The sequence below is a fragment of the Brienomyrus brachyistius genome, chromosome 2 (assembly GCF_023856365.1).
Source record: "Brienomyrus brachyistius isolate T26 chromosome 2, BBRACH_0.4, whole genome shotgun sequence".
In the NCBI taxonomy this organism is placed as follows: Eukaryota; Metazoa; Chordata; class Actinopteri; order Osteoglossiformes; family Mormyridae; genus Brienomyrus; species Brienomyrus brachyistius.
In genome coordinates this window covers 41,466,957-41,471,956 of record NC_064534.1, presented here as the reverse complement: position 1 = coordinate 41,471,956, position 5,000 = coordinate 41,466,957, and the positions used below count along the sequence as shown (strand labels likewise).

Genomic DNA, 5,000 nt, shown 5'->3' with positions numbered 1-5,000 from the left:
AAACAGCCCTTTTGCATTACACGCGTCTATACATGCCAGTTAGTCCCATTGGATCCTACTCCTGGTTTTTTTTTTTTTATCTGACTCACACTGCAGCCCCACCATCCAATCGGCAGCGCCGGACCCACACCAAACATTCACCAAACTACTCAGCCGGCAGCCTACCACAATTATTCCATTCTTTCCGCATCCGCACACTTCCTTCTTTTTAACTCCTTTTCAGTACTGCACAGGTTAATCGCCGCACGTCCCCCGCCGGCAAACATTACTCCTTTGCCTACTGCATGCAGGCTTCTCTTAACGACCCTCTGTTATCAACTCCGCTAACAGCCACAAAATCTCCGCCGCACGAAGCCCACTGGTAGCTGCTGAATCACATGCTTCCCCAAAACGTCGCGCTGTCAGAACACTGGGAGCTACACACACCAACAAGTCCATACTGCAGGCTGCAGCCAGAACAATTTTCTACATTCAAACATCGACGGCCTCTTCTCTCTAAAAATTCACCAGACCGCTTCTACCACCAGCAAAGAAGTTTCCATCCCTAATTCCTCTGTGATTCCCACTAACCTAAACATTAAGCTGGCATTGAAGGGTGTGAATTACCCCGGCCAATCTGTTCTTTTAAATACAGCTTTTAGCAAGTTTTGAAAGGAGAAGAGCAGAACTTGCTATGCCAATAATATCGAGTCTTCTGTGGCGAAGTGGTTTTTGCATAGAAAACAAAGCGGTCAGTTGAAGAGGAATAATATCAGTACTTTGTTTAAAACTGTGTGTAAAAAGCTGTCTCTTTATCATTAACAATAAGTTGTAAAACGTGAATGGGGAGTGACAGTCTTCAAGTTTGTGAGAAGATCGCGCCCTGGTGGAATAAAGGCACGAACAGCTTACAGCACCTAGAATTACCAGGAAGTATTTAGAGTAAAACGGTTTCTAAAAGCTGCCTTTATGAAAGAGAGAAAAAAAAAAAAAAAAAAAAAAAATATATATATATATATATATATATATATATATATATATATATATATATATATATATATATATAAAATAGTAAAATGGAAGGGGAGTGATAGATTTAAATTAATCGTGAAGTGGAGCGCCCCCTGTATAAAGTAAAAGTGAGAAAAGCTTACAGCACCTGGTATTCCCAGGTGGTCTCCCATCCAAGTACTAACCAGACTCTACCCTGCTTAGCTTCCGAGATCAGACGAGATCGGGCGTGTTCAGGGTGGTATGGCCGTAAGCGAGAGAAACTACCAAAAACAGCCCTTTTGCATTACACGCCTCTATACATGCCAGTTGGTCCCATTGGATACTACTAATGTTCTTTTTTTTTTTTTTATCTGACTCACACTGCAGCCCCACCATCCAATCGGCAGCGCCGGACCCACACCCAACATTCACCAAACTACTCAGCCGGCAGCCTACCACAATTATTCCATTCTTTCCGCATCCGCACACTTCCTTCTTTTTAACTCATTTTCACTACCGCACAGGTTAATCGCCGCACGTCCCCCGCCAGCAAACATTACTCCTTTGCCTACTGCATGCAGGCTTCTATTAACGACCCTCTGTTATCAACTCCGCTAACAGCCACAAAATCTCCGCCGCACGAAGCCCACTGGTAGCTGCTGAATCACATGCTTCCCCAAAACATCGCGCTGTCAGAACACTGGGAGCTACACACACCAACAAGTCCATACTGCAGGCTGCAGCCAGAACAATTTTCTACATTCAAACATCGACGGCCTCTTCTCTCTAAAAATTCACCAGACCGCTTCTACCACCAGCAAAGAAGTTTCCATCCCTAATTCCTCTGTGATTCCCACTAACCTAAACATTAAGCTGGTATTGAAGGGTGTGAATTACCCCGGCCAATCTGTTCTTTTAAATACAGCTTTTAGCAAGTTTTGAAAGGAGAAGAGCAGAACTTGCTATGCCAATAATATCGAGTCTTCTGTGGCGAAGTGGATTTTGCATAGAAAACAAAGCGGTCAGTTGAAGAGGAATAATATCAGTACTTTGTTTAAAACTGTGTGTAAAAAGCTGTCTCTTTATCATTAACAATAAGTTGTAAAACGTGAATGGGGAGTGACAGTCTTCAAGTTTGTGAGAAGATCGTGCCCTGGTGGAATAAAGGCACGAACAGCTTACAGCACCTAGAATTACCAGGAAGTATTTAGAGTAAAACGGTGTGTAAAAGCTGCCTTTATGAATGAGATAAAAATATATATATATATATATATAAAATAGTAAAATGGAAGGGGAGTGGTAGATTTAAATTAATCGTGAAGTGGAGCACCCCCTGTATAAAGTAAAAGTGAGAAAAGCTTACAGTACCTGGTATTCCCAGGAGGTCTCCCATCCAAGTACTAACCAGACCCTACCCTGCTTGGCTTCCGAGATCGGATGAGATCGGGCGTGTTCAGGGTGGTATGGCCATAAGCGAGAGACGCGACCAAAAACAGCCCTTTTGCATTACACGCGTCTATACATGCCAGTTAGTCCCATTGGATCCTACTCCTGGTTTTTTTTTTTTTTATCTGACTCACACTGCAGCCCCACCATCCAATCGGCAGCGCCGGACCCACACCAAACATTCACCAAACTACTCAGCCGGCAGCCTACCACAATTATTCCATTCTTTCCGCATCCGCACACTTCCTTCTTTTTAACTCCTTTTCAGTACTGCACAGGTTAATCGCCGCACGTCCCCCGCCGGCAAACATTACTCCTTTGCCTACTGCATGCAGGCTTCTCTTAACGACCCTCTGTTATCAACTCCGCTAACAGCCACAAAATCTCCGCCGCACGAAGCCCACTGGTAGCTGCTGAATCACATGCTTCCCCAAAACGTCGCGCTGTCAGAACACTGGGAGCTACACACACCAACAAGTCCATACTGCAGGCTGCAGCCACAACAATTTTCTACATTCAAACATCGACGGCCTCTTCTCTCTAAAAATTCACCAGACCGCTTCTACCACCAGCAAAGAAGTTTCCATCCCTAATTCCTCTGTGATTCCCACTAACCTAAACATTAAGCTGGCATTGAAGGGTGTGAATTACCCCGGCCAATCTGTTCTTTTAAATACAGCTTTTAGCAAGTTTTGAAAGGAGAAGAGCAGAACTTGCTATGCCAATAATATCGAGTCTTCTGTGGCGAAGTGGTTTTTGCATAGAAAACAAAGCGGTCAGTTGAAGAGGAATAATATCAGTACTTTGTTTAAAACTGTGTGTAAAAAGCTGTCTCTTTATCATTAACAATAAGTTGTAAAACGTGAATGGGGAGTGACAGTCTTCAAGTTTGTGAGAAGATCGCGCCCTGGTGGAATAAAGGCACGAACAGCTTACAGCACCTAGAATTACCAGGAAGTATTTAGAGTAAAACGGTTTCTAAAAGCTGCCTTTATGAATGAGAGAAAAAAAAATATATATATATATGTATATATATATATATAAAATAGTAAAATGGAAGGGGAGTGATAGATTTAAATTAATCGTGAAGTGGAGCGCCCCCTGTATAAAGTAAAAGTGAGAAAAGCTTACAGCACCTGGTATTCCCAGGTGGTCTCCCATCCAAGTACTAACCAGACCCTATCCTGCTTAGCTTCCGAGATCAGACGAGATCGGGCGTGTTCAGGGTGGTATGGCCGTAAGCGAGAGAAACTACCAAAAACAGCCCTTTTGCATTACACGCCTCTATACATGCCAGTTGGTCCCATTGGATACTACTAATGTTCTTTTTTTTTTTTATCTGACTCACACTGCAGCCCCACCATCCAATCGGTAGCGCCGGACCCACACCCAACATTCACCAAACTACTCAGCCGGCAGCCTACCACAATTATTCCATTCTTTCCGCATCCGCACACTTCCTTCTTTTTAACTCATTTTCACTACCGCACAGGTTAATCGCCGCACGTCCCCCGCCGGCAAACATTACTCCTTTGCCTACTGCATGCAGGCTTCTCTTAACGACCCTCTGTTATCAACTCCGCTAACAGCCACAAAATCTCCGCCGCACGAAGCCCACTGGTAGCTGCTGAATCACATGCTTCCCCAAAACGTCGCGCTGTCAGAACACTGGGAGCTACACACACCAACAAGTCCATACTGCAGGCTGCAGCCAGAACAATTTTCTACATTCAAACATCGACGGCCTCTTCTCTCTAAAAATTCACCAGACCGCTTCTACCACCAGCAAAGAAGTTTCCATCCCTAATTCCTCTGTGATTCCCACTAACCTAAACATTAAGCTGGCATTGAAGGGTGTGAATTACCCCGGCCAATCTGTTCTTTTAAATACAGCTTTTAGCAAGTTTTGAAAGGAGAAGAGCAGAACTTGCTATGCCAATAATATCGAGTCTTCTGTGGCGAAGTGGTTTTTGCATAGAAAACAAAGCGGTCAGTTGAAGAGGAATAATATCAGTACTTTGTTTAAAACTGTGTGTAAAAAGCTGTCTCTTTATCATTAACAATAAGTTGTAAAACGTGAATGGGGAGTGACAGTCTTCAAGTTTGTGAGAAGATCGCGCCCTGGTGGATTAAAGGCACGAACAGCTTACAGCACCTAGAATTACCAGGAAGTATTTAGAGTAAAACGGTTTCTAAAAGCTGGCTTTATGAAAGAGAGAAAAAAAAAATATATATATATATAAAATAGTAAAATGGAAGGGGAGTGATAGATTTAAATTAATCGTGAAGTGGAGCGCCCCCTGTATAAAGTAAAAGTGAGAAAAGCTTACAGCACCTGGTATTCCCAGGTGATCTCCCATCCAAGTACTAACCAGACCCTACCCTGCTTAGCTTCCAAGATCAGACGAGATCGGGCGTGTTCAGGGTGGTATGGCCGTAAGCGAGAGATGCTACCAAAAACAGCCCTTTTGCATTACACGCGTCTATACATGCCAGTTAGTCCCATTGGATCCTACTCCTGGTTTTTTTTTTTTTATCTGACTCACACTGCAGCCCCACCATCCAATCGGCAGCGCCGGACC

General features: G+C 43.7%; 4 non-coding genes across 4 annotated transcripts; all 4 read right to left on the bottom strand.

Moving 5' to 3' along the window:
• Positions 1-1,126: 1,126 nt before the first annotated feature.
• On the bottom strand, positions 1,127-1,245 carry LOC125734078 (5S ribosomal RNA). Its single transcript, XR_007393404.1, has one exon. It is a non-coding gene; the product is annotated as a 5S ribosomal RNA (ribosomal RNA).
• Positions 1,246-2,328: 1,083 nt separating this feature from the next.
• Positions 2,329-2,447, bottom strand: LOC125733886 (5S ribosomal RNA). Its single transcript, XR_007393218.1, has one exon. It is a non-coding gene; the product is annotated as a 5S ribosomal RNA (ribosomal RNA).
• Positions 2,448-3,542: 1,095 nt separating this feature from the next.
• LOC125733768 (5S ribosomal RNA) lies at positions 3,543-3,661 on the bottom strand. The gene has a single exon (XR_007393105.1). It is a non-coding gene; the product is annotated as a 5S ribosomal RNA (ribosomal RNA).
• Positions 3,662-4,741: 1,080 nt separating this feature from the next.
• Positions 4,742-4,860, bottom strand: LOC125734869 (5S ribosomal RNA). Its single transcript, XR_007394172.1, has one exon. It is a non-coding gene; the product is annotated as a 5S ribosomal RNA (ribosomal RNA).
• Positions 4,861-5,000: the final 140 nt, after the last annotated feature.